Below are 16,122 nucleotides of genomic sequence, written 5' to 3'. Positions count from 1 at the left end.
TACTTTTTGCTTTCACAGCTGAGAGACTTTGTTTTTGCATCTATACATATTGTGCATTAAAGGCCGTAGGGCCGCGCGCGTACTTCCTTCTGGATAGTAGGTCTTGACGCTAAGTTAAAGGCCGTCGGTTCCTGGGAACTCCTAGGGATTGACTATTGCTACACAGAACGAAGTGCGTCAAGAAACGTTGCGGACGGTCGTAGGGAATGGCATTCTCGAAGCTGAATGATTTGGAAGGAGCTCAAGCTCACAGATTCAAGCTGCAGCAACTCAGTCGTACCAAATGTTTTATATTCCAACTATTCGTATTGTTTTTGACTGCTTCTGCATTATTGGCGGGTGGGGTGTATTACACGATGTCTTATTTCTTACCTTCTGCTACACCTACTCCTACCCCTGACCCTAAACTTACCTCCACTGTTTCTCCTCATTTCTTTCATATGTTACCCGAACACGAGCAGGCTAGACGTGTAGAATTCCGCAACAATTCCTTTATTCAGCTCCTTCATCAGCATCAGTTAGTGGTTAACACTACTAATTGTTGGGTGTGTGGGTTGATGCCACATACTACGGATAAGGGAATTCCATATCTGGTGTTACCGTATAGTTCCCAAGGGTCCGCTCGAGCATTCCAGACAATGTTTCGAAGCGCACTGGGTTTCCACCCCATTCGAGAACCACGTTCCCCCTACTCTGGTCCTACCTCGTATCAAAAACCTTTGTCGATAGCAATAGAGGATTTAGATAGTGATATCTATGATCCCTCGCTTATTCCCGAAGAAGAGATACAGGCCTATAGGGTCCTAAGTAGAGGTGAATATAGTGCGTTCACTAGTGAAAAGCAGCTTAAAAGCTCGCCTCCAATATGGGTCGTACCCCACACTGGTAATTTTTGTCTCATGGGTCGTGGCCGAAGATCGCAAGCCCGACTTGGAGCGAGTGCTTGCACTGAAAATTACATTCTGCCGATGTTTTCGTCCCCTGTGTTTCTGGCTGCCAAGGGTACATACTTTATCTGTTATGATCGTGCATACGCATGGCTGCCCGCTGACTTCATGGGCTCATGTTTCATTGCAAATTTGTTGCCTCCGACGTTCACTGTAGATGCCGATTATCATAAGACTAGAGTTGTGCGAGGCGTAATTAGCGAAGAGGATACTGCCGGTCAAGAGGCAGGAGACTTTTTCAAGGGTTTCCTCCCGTTTTGGGGACCTATGGTTAATAGTAGGAACCTGAGACAGTTGACTCGAGTGGTAGAATCGACAGCTAATATTACTGCCAGTGCCCTTGGTAATATCACCACAGAACTGCAGGCGGATAGACTTATGACGTTACAAAACCGTATGGTTTTAGATGTCATCTTAGCAGATCGAGGTGGGGTATGTAAGGTGATCCATTCGAGCTGCTGCATTTTTATTCCAGATAATGCTCCCACTGTCTATCAAGCCATCTCGAGGTGGCATAAGATCTCCGAATCCATACACGTGGATGTAGGGGATTGGACGCTACTTGGATGGTTTTGGGGCCTGATGTCGACTTGGGGTTGGAAGATTCTGATGATCATCGGAGTTGTTGTGGTGTTCCTGTTCACGTGTTGCCTTTGTGTGCAGTGCGGTCCTGCCTTATGTGGCCTCTGTGCTACGACGTGTATGAGACAACCACCTGTTACCAAGGGGACTCGGGTGGACAGAGCTATGCTACAGCAACATCTCGATGGTCTGATGAACATTGAATATGACTCCGACTAGTGCTTGCCTACATGAGGGCAAAAGGAGCGTCTGAGGTTCCGTGACAATTGTAAGTGGTGTTTTCGACTCGCACGAATATGGTCGAGTCTGGTATCTATGAACCGCAAATGACGAGTTTAGTAAGTGTGCGTAGTTTCGCTGTGCTAACTTAAACCGTTCGTTTGTTATATGGGTTTTTCATCTGTACCCACGGGTTCCATCTTAGATACGGCATCCATTTTGTCTCTTGCCCTCAAGTAGCCAGCGAACGGACGCTGTCCGCTTCGCGACCCTGGGACTCCCAAGATATTTGCGGAAGACACATGTCCTTTGTAAGTGTCTTTATGACGAGGGGGATGCTACTGTAAAGCAGATGGCGCCGCTCGAGGCTCATCTTGCCGCACAGACTTATTGTCTCAGCCGTGCATCTCATTAGGCACGTCCCTTTGATGCCTGTATCTCGTGTTTCCCGATACCTCCCCTTTTACACCCTTTCCGATCTCCCCACTGTCTCCGTCTTCCTCTGCACCTGTCTTTGTTCCTATTTCGATCTGTTTTACTGCCGATTGGAATTCGCTAATGTTGGGAAGATGGGTTTTTACTTTTTACAGTTGGGAATCGCCAAATGTTTCCGCACTTATGTTCCGGACCGCATGTGTATTAAAGTGACCAAAGCGACCCCTCTGGGGGATAATGGTGGGAACCGGGTTGTAAACTTTTGTGTATCATGTTGTCCTATGGGTAAAAACTGTATAAAAGGAGCGATCCACAGAACCAATTTGAAGCAGTCTCCCCGAACTACACTCGATGTACTTCCTGTGATTTCTGTGTTCCCTGCAGCAAATAAACCTTGAATCTTTGACGTCGAAGGAAGTGTCCCGTGTCTCTGTGATTCGTACGCCGGAGCAGGTTACCCACGAAGGTTTCAGGTGTTGTGCCCTGGCACCGCTGGGTCTTAAAGAGCCCAGTCCTTCACCTTAAGCCCCGTCTTTTTCGGATTCGGGGGCGTGTTTTTTAGGTTCTTTCTATTTGTAACGTCATCCGTCACTCAAACCTAAAAACACGCCAGATTCCGAAAATATCGGAGCTTTACGGCAGCCATTTCTGCCCGACCGCACATGCATGTGGAACCCTCTTCCTTCAGCCTCCGTAAGACCCTGTGCTATACTACTTTAACAGGCAAGCTCCATCCCTTCTCTTTAAAGAGGATTGGGCTGAATCTCTGATTCCCACACACTCTGCTGCATCTCGTGTTTTCTGAGCTCTTGAGGTAAGCGAGGGCCCAGGGGTTTCCGTTCTCTTTCCCTCATTCTGACGGCTCCCAGAGGCGCCCACGCACCGGTTGTTTTAATCCGTTCTCGTGTGAGGCTCTGCCCGGGGTCCTGCTGGGCTGCCCTGACTACAATCGTGACTCCCTCGGTCTGTCATGCTAGCCTGCAGAGGCTCCAAGCAATTCCGAAATCTCCCAGATTCTTACATTCAATTAGTCCCATCCAAAGAGGCAAGGTTTGGAAAATCTGTATAACTGAGCAACAGTCTAAAATAAAATGCCTGCCCCTCTGCCCCCTCCCTGTCCTACTCTCGACCCCGAACTAGACTTCCTCTCTTGCAGAAAGTAACAACACCGTTGCAAGCAACAGGTAGAAAAGTGCTGCCAGCCTCCAGCCAAAGTGCCTCCGGGGCCCTTGCCTCCGTTCCAGCCCCTGTTCCCCACATACAAATACTGCGTCATGGCGCCAGCAGTGACTGCTACATATGGGGCGCCAGGGCGTCGACTCAAAATGTACAGCTTTTACATGGAAACAAATGCCCTCATGGGTCATTTATTTGCATGTAAAAGCGGACTTATCCCATTGCCAGCAGCAGGTGAGGGCTCCAATGAATGGACTGCGCATGTGTCAGGCGGGGGCTGATACGGCCCAGCCTTACACTGGCACAATACATATCTGGGATGCTTGCACTGGCTAAGGCAGTGCAGCGTGCCCGATAAGTAATGGAGATTCAAGGCTTGCCAATTCATGTGCCTTCTTATCCTATCAGAAATCGGAAAAGAGAAATAAGGTGTACCTCACACTCTGTTCCGGCTTCTGATTCGGTGAAAGCTTGTCTGTTGTTCATAAAAGTGGACTGACTTGCCCGTCAGATTAAGGAGCAGGTACGTTTTGTTTCTCAGCCTCCAAATGTTGTGCATTTGTCTCTGCCAGGACTGAAGTGCATGTGTATGCCTGTGTGAATGTCTGTGTGTGTGTGTGTGTGTGTGTGTGTTCATGCATATATGCTTGTATGAGTGAGTGCGTGCGCAATTTGGATGAGCCTGTTCGGTGGGTTGGCAAAGTTGGGAGCCGGAGTCAAAGTTGATGGAACTGTGAATACACTGTGTGATTTTTATGCAGTTAGCTAAGTGAGGAAAGCAAACCTGCTGCTGCAGAAGAATTACTATTTATTCCAGATTTCTGACTGCTACTTAGGAGTATTGGTTCGCTTGGAGAGAGGCCTGCCTTCTTTCCTGTACCTGTACCACAGTAAACGTATATCAAATGACAAAAGAGACTTTGGCCAATACACCACTAAATAATTATGTTTGCGAGGAAAGGGGAAAAACTTAGACCCAGGTTTATTTGTCAGGAGGTGTTTTGAGAACTGTATGCCAACCATGTCTCATTGTTTTGGAGAGTTTTGACATGTGGAAAAAGTGGAGGAAAGGGAATATTGAAATTTGCAATCTGTGGAGAGGCCCAGTTAAGGAAGGGGTTCCTTTGTTTCTGCATACACCATGGTGTGTGTGTATGCAGAAACGGATGGGTGTGTGTGTGTAAGTGTGTGCGTGCCTGCGTGCCATTTACTTACAGGAAATACAGGGAGATCAGAAGTGCCCAGAAGCCCCGCCTCGAGCTGCCAAACCTCCGCTTGGCTTTCATTCACAGCGTGAGTCAGAGGGAGCAGCCATGTCTGCGCCTTGTTTACCAGCGTGCTGCTGTATGTGTGTGTGCATGGGTGTCTGTTCCCTGCTTGTCATCCTGGTTTTTCTGCGCCTATGTGTGCGTGGCTCTGTCTGTGTGTGTGCGTGGCTCTGTCTGTGTGTGCGTGGCTCTGTCTGTGTGTGGCTCTGTGTCCGCAAATACTCTCTACTACTCTCTAATGCTCACCTATTGCCATTGTAAATGACAATACCATTTATTTATGTTTTAAAAAAAAAATTAAAAAGTCATGAGCAATGCTAAAAGCTCTACCTTTATTAATGCTGAGACCATTGCATTGTACAGGCTTGTTTTATATGCAATATCTACTGTGTTGAAGATGGTCTGACGGACTGACACAACTGAAACCAAAACGTCGACTCCACCATCTATTTCCGAGATATTTGTTAGTCTTTAGTGACTATTATTCTCATCAGGGGATATGTCTTTACCAATTTCATTGGAACAGACGTCTTTCATGAATTGTTGGATTAATTTGCTTTTACTTCTTTTCATGATTTATTGCTGATTTGATTGATCATTTGTATTCTTTTTTTTATTGTGGTGATTATTAAAAAACAAGAGCATCAATTGCGTCTGCGCACAAGCAGGCTTAAGGAAAAGGATTGTGTACGGTTCAAAATAGAATACACAGCCGTTCAGCCCACACCCCTGAGGTCGGGCGGCATACAGAGGAAGCATGTCAACAAATAAGACAAATAGTGGCCTGCACTGAACACAGAAAACTTATCTGCACCACTTTTTTTTGGAAACAAAACTCAAACATACAAATCAAGCAGAGAAATTCAATTAGCATACATCTCGTCCCATGGGTCCAGCTCGGACTAATGTTATTTCTGTTATCTGAAGATGTTAATGATAGAATAGAGCAGAGTCAGAAAGTAATCACGAGCATCTTAGTACATATAAGACCATATGTAGAGCAAGCAAGTTAATGATTAGCGTACATGTCTTCCCCTGGGCCCCTCATGGGACAATGCCAGTTAGACTGTAGGCAAGTCACACAGTTCGCCCCAATAAGCATTCCAGTGCCCCCATTTCTTGCCCCACGTCTTTGGGCAACCTCGTATCCTTTAGACTGTCTTCTCTGTGATCATGCAGCGATCCATTTCAGCCACCCATCCCACCACTAACGGCCCGTCCGGGGATCCCCACTTCATCGCAACGGAGCGCTTGGCCAGTAGAAAACCTAGCGCCGCCCACTGTAACTCTTGGACATTCAAATCATTTGCCCCCCAGATGTTAAGGACACATTCCCTGGGCGATGGCAAGAGTGGTTTACCCAAGGATCTGCTCATTTTACAAAGCGTTCCCCTCCAGAACTTCTGCACCACCGGGCAGTCCCACAAGATGTGATAAAAGGTACCAGGTAGTCCACAACCTTGCAGGCACAGTGCGCCGTCCAATTTTGGCCAGGGTAAGAGCAGACATATACGCCCTGTGCAACACCTTCAGTTGGATCAACCTAAACCTATGGCAGATAGCTGATTCTCTCGGGGTCATTAAGGCTGACCGCCAGTCTTCCTCATCTAAGGGACCCAGGTCTGCCTCCCACTTGGCCCGTAATGACAGGAAGGGATCGGGGAGGTTATTACAGAGCTTGCGGTAGGTAAGGGAGATGGCCTTCTCAGGGAGAGGTTCTGATAGCAACCTGTCCTACAGAGGGGAGGTCTCGGGTATGGAGGTGAGGTCCGGGACAGCGGCATGAATGGCGTGAGTAATTTGCAAGTACCGAAAGTATTCAGTGGATGCAAGGGCATATTTGGCTTGGAGGTCACTACAGGTCAGCAATTCACCCTTATGGACAAGGTCCCCCACCTCAGAAATCCCAATCAAGTCCCATCCATCGAAGCCCCGAAGGAAGCAGAGGGAACCCAGACTTTGTGTAGACCACAGAGGCGTGGCCTTAGTGAGCCTGTCCGCCCATCCCAAGCTTCTATTGGCTCTGTGCCAGATGACAACTGTATGCGCCATAGTTCCAACATATCTAGTCCTAGCTGGTTTACTGTAGTGGGCCCCCAAATAACCCTCCCGGCCAGTCTGACACCTGTCTAATAGGAAGGCCGGGTTCAAGGGCGAACCGTGTATCCAGTGGTTTACAGCCACCAGCTGCGACGCCCAATAATAGAGGCGGAGGTTAGGCAGGGCGATGCCCCCATCGTACCAACCCTGAAACAGCTTGCAGAGGTCAATCCTAGCGGCACCCCATCCCACAACAGCAGTCGTAGCTCACTGTCCACCGTCTTGAAATATGAATCCGGAATCAAGAAGGGGCAATTCTGTAGGATATACAGGAAGCGCGGAAGCGCCAGCATTTTAAACAACGCCGGGTGAGACAGCGGGAGTGACCGCCAGTGGGCAACATCGCTGCGAAGCCTACGCAGGGGGCCCAACAAATTACGATCATAGAACGTCTTGAAGTCGGGTGTAACATAAATACCGAGGTACATAAAACCCTCCGTGGCCATTTGATGGAGAACCCTCGGGGCAGGCGAGGAGGTGGGCCATGCAACACATACAACACCAATTTAGTCCAATTTATAGCGTATCCCGAGTACTTCCCGAAGTTGGTGAGAACGTGAAATAGATTAATAGAGGACCGTGGAGACGACACGTATATCAGGATGTCGTCTGCATACAGGGAGATTTTGTCCACAACTTCCTCGTTCCAGTGTAGGCCTCTAATAGAGACATTTATACGGAGCCAGAGGCTCTAGGGTGAGGGCAAACAACAGAGGGGACAGGGGGTAGCCCTGTCTGGTTCCTCGATGAAGAGGAAATCTCCGAGATGTGTCATTATTACCCCAAACCTGTCCCAAGAGGTCTGTATATAGAAGGCGCACCCAGCTGATAAAGTGAGGCCCAAAGCCAAAGCGGCGGAGGACCTCGAACAGATAGGGCCATTCGATCGAGTCAAACGCCATCGTAGCATCAAGGGATAAGATGGCCGCGTCCTGTTGTATAATGGACTGGCGGCTCATTATGTTATGTACTCTCCGAAGGTTTAACGCTGTATTACGACCCGGAAGAAAACCGGACTGGTCTTCGTGTATCAGGGAGGGAAGTACTAGGAGAAGGCGATTCGCTAGTAGTTTAGCCAGGACCTTTGCCTCTGTGCTAATCAAGGAGATCGTCCGGTAAGAGCCGCAGTCGGTGGGAGGCTTGGTGGGCTTAAGGATGACCACAATGGAGGCTAACCTTTGGTCGAGCGGGAGGACCCCCACCTCCAGGCTCTTTGTGAACATATTCTGAAGATGAGGAATAATGTCAGGGACCATGCCCTTCAGGAATTCGACCGGGACCCCAATGGGGCCCATAGCCTTGCCTGAGTTAACAGCAAATACAGCTGTGGTGAGCTCCTCCGCCGTAATGTCGGCGTCCAGGGCCACCCTATCCGTATCCGAAATGGTCGGGAGGCACATCTCATCCAGAAGTTGTCTGGACTCAGCAGACGTATAGCCATCACCAGCTGTATAGTCACGTTCCAAATGGTCGGCAAAGGCCTCCGCAATGTCCTGCGGGTCCACGACCACGGATCCATCCGGCCTGATGATGGACGACACCCACCTGGACCCCCGATCCCCTCGTTCCAGCCATGCAAGTATCTTGCCCGCGCTGTCTCCAAACTCATATACCCGATGGCGCGTGTGAAGCAGCCGCGCCTGTGCCTTTTCCTGCGCCAGCGCCTTATAGGCCAGTTGTTGGGCACAGAGACGAGCAGCAGTAGCATCAGACGGTGCGGCGTTATGAGACGCCTCAAGGCTGATGAGGTCAGATTCAGCCTGCATAATCTGCTCGTTGTGTTTACGCAGGTAACCCACCTTAAGAGCATGTGCCTCACCTTTCACCACCGCCAAGTATGCCTCCCAAAGCGTGACCGCCGAGTCCACTGAGCTATCATTTTCAGCAAAATAAAATTCAGTGCGCTCTTGCAGCGCCTCTCTGATATTTGGAAGTTGCATTAGCCAGGGATTGATAATGATGGGTCCCTGCTCAAATTGGCGATTGTAGGTGAGGTCCACAGTGAGTGATGAATGGTTGGATATACCACGGGGAAGACCCCTAGGGCGGACAAAGCAACCGACGTCTGCAGTAGGGCAGAATAGATAATCGATTCGAGACATACTGTTATGTGCATTAGAGTAGTGTGTGAAGTACGGTGTGTCTGGGTAGGGAAGGGGCCATAAGTCTTCCAGCCCTAAAGCGTGTATAAAGTCAGCCAGGTCCGAACTCTGACGATGAGATCTGCGCTTGGGTCTTCGGTCTAGGTCATCACACATTGTAATGTTGAAATCCCCCCCGATTAGGAGTGTACCCGGGGAGAGACCTAACAGTTGAGCACTCAGCTCCTTAAGGGAGTCTTGGACTAATGTTGGTAGAAGGTATGCAGAGATGATGTTCAGGGGACGCCCCTCCCAGGTGGCGTCAACCAACGCAAAACGGCCTAGGGTGTCAGCCCAGATCTGTGAGTGAGTGAGTGCAAGAGTCTCCCTAACCAGAATCCCAGTGCCGCGAGACCCAGAGGTGAACCCCGCGTGGACCAGTAATTTGTAACCCCCTCTCTGGAGCGTCTGGCAAGTATTGCGACCAAGTGTGTTTCCTGTAACAAAACAATGTCGGGGGAATGGCGCCGGAGAAACTGGAGAACTACACTCCTCTTAATTTTGTGCCCCAGGCCATTGACGTTCCAAGAGAGGATAGTAAGGGTTCTAGAAAGGAGCTGTGCCATGACAGTGGATTTGGAGGAACAAATAGAAGGAACGTCCGAAGAGGGACCTCAGTGTGTCGGCAAGACCCTGGAACATATCGGGGCATAGGACCAGGAGGATCATGGACCCCCCGGGGGCCGGGGAATTGCCAAGGCGGTCGATCCTTCAGTAAGGGGCCATGGACGGGCAAGACAGCGTGACCAAAGAAGACTTTGCTAAGGACACAAAAAAACATCAATACCACAACACCCTGAAGGAGCAATGTAATGTGACTAGAAAAGACTCTGCTGAAAACACAAAAGAAAACTAAGAGAAACGGAACAAAACATCTCAGAACCCCTCTCCCACCCATACCAACCCCCACCCAGCCCCCCTGCCCGCAGACTCAAAACTATCCACTCCCCAACTAGGCAGAGTGCCTGTCGCCCTCCCAAACATGTACAGGGTGTGTGGAGAGGCGTGATTGCCCTCACCCACTGGTAACAATATAATCGAGCCCAGTACCTCTTCAATAAACATACATCAACAATAGCATTCACATGATACAGTAAGCGGTGACATAACCTGGTCGTTCCATGATGTCCAGATCGTAGATAGGAGTGAGCCAACCCGCAGGGGTGAGCTCTTATCCAGCGTGGCCCCGGCCGGCAAGTTTGAAAGACCACAATCACATCATTAGAGTCCCAGGACATCGTCCCCTTTTGCGGCGAAAATGAGCAGGTAGCTGTCAGCGTCTCTGGTTGTCCTAGACGTCGTCAGCGAACAAATCTTGGCTTTCCGGCAGCTTTTCAGTATCTGTATGCTCGGCCGATTTGCGGCGCCTACGCTGGGTGGCCCCCGATTGACGCCATCCCTCGAGCCAGTCCCATGCTTCTTCGGGTGACAAAAAGAACCAGGTCTTCCCCTCCGACTCCACTCGTAGTTTGGCGGGAAATAGCATGGCAAATTTCATGTCTTTGGCCCGGAGAGCCCTCTTAACTTCAAGGAAGCTGCGCCTACGGGCCTGAACCTTCACGTGATGTCGGGGAAGAGTATGATCTGGGCATTTTCCAGTTTCAAGGGCGGTCCTGCCCGTGCCGTTTGAAGGATGACGTCCCGGTCATGGAAGTTAAACACCCAGGCTATTATGGGCGGGGGGGGGCCTACCCCCTGGGACCCTGTGCGCCCGCTCGGTAGAAAAGTAGTTGGACAGTTGTTTTGGGTGGAGGTGTTTTAGGATTAGATTTTTGACAAAGAGGTCCGTCGCTTGCCCCTCCATCCGTTCCGGAAACACCTAGGATTCGGAGATTGTTGCGCCTAGCGCGTCCTTCATAGTCGTCCAGGAGCTCGCCCATTAGCGCCTGCTGCTTTAGTAGTTGGGTCACCTGCTGTTGGAGGGTGGATGTGTCGTCTATGAGCTACGCGGTCTTGACCTCTATATCTTGCACCTTGGAGTACATTTTGCGGAGGGTAACTTCCACATTAACCGAGTTGATCGGGGTCTCCAGCGATGAGCGAACTCCGGCTATCGCTTCCATTACGTCTTCCAGCGTAGGGGCACGCGGGGCCGGGGTCGCACTTTTAGGCGCGGTCTCAGGGTTCACCTCCTTGGGCCCCCCTTTAGAGCTCCACAAGGGTTTGTTAATCTGTCTCTGGGTAGACGGTCGGTTACCTTTATTGGAGGCCATGATGGGGCGCCGAAACGTCTAGCGCAATCCAGGGGCTCGGAGCTGCAGAACAGTCAGTGGGGGTAGGCCCTCACCCCTCCGAGTGCAGGCAAGATGCCACCTCTCCTGTTAGACTGGAGACTCCGTCGTGGTATGGCATAGGAGGCGGCGGAGGAGCAGGGGACACTCACACCGGGGGGCGCAAAGGTGTCACTTATCCAGCCCAACAGTCTGCTGATAGTCCCACAGGAGAGCGCTCCGGTAGGCAGTGCCGGTGAGTAGATGGGGAGGGGGGCGCTCCAATCGTCCGGCCCCGGTATAGGTCTATGGCAACCCAGGTAAGTATCCAGTCGCCCACGTGCCTTCTGGGTAAGTGGGTGGATGGCCCTCCCCCGCAGTCCAGGGCCAAGAACAAGGCCGCAAGCGTCAGCGTCTAACCTGTGTATTGGAGCCGGCGTCCCCGGGGAAGAGGAGGCTAGGCTCCCCACGGAGGGCGACGTGCCAGTCGTCGTAGTGTCTGGTGGCCAGGTATCCAGGAGCGGGTCGGATGGGCCCAGCGAGCCCTGCCGCAGAAACCCTCCTCGGCCGAGCAAAGGTAGGCCCAAGGTCACTGCAGTTCTCTGCTGCCCGATTGGCCCCACGGGGCACCTCGCCGCGCAATGGGTGGACCCCACACACCCTACCAGGATCACCGGAGGGCCCAGACCGGCAACGCCGCAGATTGGTGGCCAGCAGAAGCAATAGGCACAAGTATGGGCAGGATGAAGCAGTCCCCGGCTGTAGGCCTCAAGACGGGGACTCGCGTAGCTGTCGGCCCGGGCACCGGGGGGAGGGGGCAGTTATCCGCTGTCACAGCTCGTCTCCAGTCACCCAGCGAGGCGGAGACTTCACGCAGATGCGGGCAATAGGGCTTGTCAGCTCCGATCCTACCAGGCCGTGCGTGCAATGGTGTCCCGGCCCCAGGAGCAGCCCCGGTGTCAGGCAGTCGGCAGTCGGAGGGCACGTCCGCCATTTTGGGATGATGGATTAGTCCGGCCTCTGAGGGCCGCAGCGGCCGCGGGAGCTCAGAGGCGGCCAGGGAGCAGGCGGAATCGTCCAGGCAGGCCTGCGGTAGAGTTCACTGCAGGTATGGGGTAGCACGGGCACTGGGGGACAGGTATTTCTCACAACGTGGGCGAGGGCCGAAAAGCAGGTTTAAAATGCGGCCATTCCTCCCGGCTGCTAGCCACGCCCCCATTTGTACTCTTTTTAATTAACTACGGATATATAAACAGATCTATATTTTCAAACAAATAAGATAGTCCCGTGTTTTTGTGCTCTTGAATTTGATTGCATTTGGTCTCCACTGATCAGATATCTATCAGAGGGGCTCCCATTGAAAGCTTGTAATCCAAGGTTTAGGGCTCTCCATCTATTTGTAATCTAAACACCTACTACCGTACAGTGCTAGGTCTGCTGCGTTGCTCATCAGGGTGTAGACATCGACGCCACATCCCTCGTACCCATTTCTCCTCTCTTTTCATTTGCACCATGACATCGTAGTTCGATCTTTTCCCCTTTTTTTCCCCCTTTCTGTTCACTGTTTTTCTCTTAGGTATAATTAAGTTTCCTTTTCCAGTTACTCTCATGGGAGTAGATGGTTATCAGCAAACATTACCAGGTTTGCGACTTGTCCTGGGGAAACTGTGTCACATATTAAACTACATCCATGTGGTCATAGGGGGCAGACTGTAGCTCTAATGAATGATTTGTATACCTGGGCGGATGATACTTCTGAAATTTGTCGCATTTGTTGTTTGTGTTGCACTCTCTGAGGAAATATTTCAATAAAAACATTTTGACACCAAAAAAATGTGATATACACTAATGCAGGTAGAGCAGGGAGCAATATTGATCAGTCAGAGTGCACAAAACCAGTTCCAAAGTGACTTCGTTGGAAGCTCACAAAGTCGCTGTCTGGGATCCTCCTGGCCACCAAACCAAGGAATCGCACTCATTGCTGCAGGTACCCGGGTATAAGCAGGCCAGAACATTCTCTTTGATTAAAGGGAGCTTTTAGCAGTTGCCTCCATTCTGGCATGAGCTCCTTGCATGTGCAAAGCAGAGGTAGCAGTTCATTCGTAGTCGCGCAGCATAGGGGGCACGCTGTCTTTGCATGGTCTCTTTACCAAGGCGGGAGATGCTGCTCGCAAGGTAGAAAACCCAAACAATATTTCAGGAATTGTTCTTTGATAGTTCTTGAGTAGCCAAGGTCGAACTATTTTTGGGAGACCAGTGTGCTGTAAGTGGTAAAACGCCACTTTTTGTGTAGTGTCTCCCATTTTTTGGTGAGTTTTCCTGCTGCGTTTTGGACCCCGCACAATGGGGTACTGCGGTCTACTGCCAAGGGTATGTGCTCTGATCCCTAAAACATGTAGAAATTGGCAATGTGCTCTGAATCCTAATACATTTAGAAATTGGCAAATTACTAATTGGAGTATTTAACTTTTCTATAAGGCAGTAGTATGTGGTGCAAAAATATACTCATGGCATGAAAAGATAAATGGCACGTGTGGACTGCAGCACTTATTGTGCCATCCACAAGTATGACAGAGGGAAACCTTACTTCAGGCCTACTAGTATACCCAAACTGCTGCAGTGTAAAACATGCAGTGTGACCTGTTAAAATACCCTTTTTGACAGGTAATAACCTCCTTTTTAAATATTGGTAAGTCTCCATGATGTAGGTGTTATAGCCTTCACAGTAGGGTGCTAGGTATTAAAATGTGGGACATGTAGAAAATGAATGTTCCAATGTTCCCACAGTGAGAAGGCCCTAAAAGCTATTTTGACTCTGGAAGGCCTACCTGTACTATGTAGAAAAACAGAGTGCAGGTTCAATTATCGAAACTGCTAACTCTGGACCACTAACAGAAGTAATTAAAGCACTATTTTTAATAGTTATTAAAAATCCAATTCAATGGTGAAGTGAGGTTTTTAATAAATATTAAGGAAATGGAACGTTAAAACAATTTCATTTTCTCTGCTGGAAGCTAATGTCCATGAACTCTCTAGCTTCTCCCAACACGTGCTCAGCCCAGGAAGAGATGTGAAAGTGGTGAAATTCCTCCTAGTAACAAACAATAGCCTGACCTGAATGGCCGGATGACTGATTTATTGAATGGCCAGATGACTGATTGATTGAATGGCCAGATGATTCTTCTTCGTTTAATAGAATATGTCGAAGAGGCTGTGTTGTTCCTGTTGATGCCCCAGTGCCAATTCCAATTCCAGGTTGCACCCTTGAAAGGACCCAAAATGATGCCAGAACAATTCTTGTGTATCAATCAATCAGAGAACTTGTAAAGCGCGCTACTTACCCATGAGGGTCTCAAGGCGCTTGGCGGGGGCAGGGGGGGAGTGGGCGAGGGTGCTGCTACTGCTCGAAAAGCCAGGTCTTGAGGAGCCTTCTGAAGGCGAGCAGGTCTTGGGTCTGTCGTAGGTGGGTGGGGAGGGTGTTCCAGGTCTTGGCGGCGAGGAATGAGAAGGATCTGCCGCTGGCGGTCGTGGGTTGGATGCGCGGGACGGTGGCGAGGGTGAGGCTGGCGGGCGGAGCTGGCGGGCGGGGGTGTACAAGTTGAGTCTGTCATTCAGGTAGGCTGGTCCGGCGTTGTGGAGTGCTTTGTGTGCGTGGGTGAGGAGTTTGAAAGTGATCCTCTTGTTGACCGGGAGCCAGAGTAGGTCTCTTAAGTGGGACGTGATGTGGCTGCGGTGGGGGACGTTGAGGATCAGTCGGGCTGAGGCGTTCTGGATGCGTTGTAGTCGTCGCAGGTGTTTGGCCGGGATTCCTGTGCAGAGTGCGTTGCCGTAGTCCAATCTGCTGCTGACGAGGGTTTGGGTCACTGTTCTTGTTTCGGTCGGGATCCATTTGTAGATCCTGCGAAGCATGCGGAGGGTGTTGTAGCAGGAGGAGGAGATGGCGTTGACCTGCTTTGACATGGAGAGGGAGGATGTCGAGGATGAATCCTAGGTTGCGTGCATGGTCCATGGGTGTTGGAGCTGCTGCCAGTACGGTCGGAAACCAGGAGTCGTCCCATGCCGAGGGGCTGGGACCTAGGATGAGGACCTCCGTCTTGTCCGAGTTCAGTTTCAGACGGCTGTTCCTCATCCACTCGGCGACGGCCTTCATTCCCTCGTGGAGGTTGTTTTTGGCAGTGTGCAGGTCCTTGGTGAAGGAGAGGATGAGCTGGGTGTCATTGGCGTAGAAAATGATGTTCAGGTCGTGCTGGCGGGCCACTTGTGCGAGGAGGGCCATGTAGACATTGAACAGGGTAGGGCTGAGGGAGGAGCCCTGGGGTACACCGCAGATGATATCGGTGGCTTCGGAGTGGAAAGGCGGGAGGCGGACTCTCTGGGTTCTGCCGGAGAGGAAGGACGTGGTCCAGTCCAGGGCCTTTTTCTGGATATTGGCTTCTTGGAGGCGTGTTCTTAGTGTGCGGTGGCAGAGCGTGTCGAAGGCGGCTGACCGGTCCAGAAGGATGAGGGCTGAAGTTTTGCCGTTGTCTAGCTGGCGCATGATGTCGTCTGTGGCGGCGATGAGGGTGGTCTCGGTGCTGTGGTTGCATCTGAATCCGGACTGGGCTGGGTCTAGGATGTTGTTGTCGAGGTGGCGGGTCAGCTGCATGTTGGTGATTTTTCCGATGACCTTCGCTGGGAGGGGGAGCAGGGAGATGGGCCGGAAGTTCTTGAGGTCTTTGGGGTCTGCCTTGGGCTTCTTGAGGAGGGCGTTTACTTCGGCGTGCTTCCAGCTTTCCGGGAATGTCGCTGTGTCGAAAGAGATGTTGATGATCTTCCGCAGTTGGGGTGCGATGGTTGCGGCAGCTTTGTTGAAGACGTGGTGTGGGCAGGGGTCTGACGGAGATCCTAAGTGGATGGAGTTCATGATCTTGCTCTCTTTGTCGTTGACATGGGAGCAGAAGGTCAGCTGGTTGGTGCAGGTGGAGTTCGGGGGGTGAATAGTTGTGGGCAGGGCGGGTGAGGAGTTGAAGCTGTCGTGGACGTCGGCGATCTTGCGATGGAAGAA

The sequence above is a fragment of the Lissotriton vulgaris genome, unplaced genomic scaffold (assembly GCF_964263255.1).
Source record: "Lissotriton vulgaris unplaced genomic scaffold, aLisVul1.2 SCAFFOLD_3603, whole genome shotgun sequence".
Lineage (NCBI taxonomy): Eukaryota > Metazoa > Chordata > Amphibia > Caudata > Salamandridae > Lissotriton > Lissotriton vulgaris.
Note: the sequence above shows the minus strand (reverse complement) of the source record.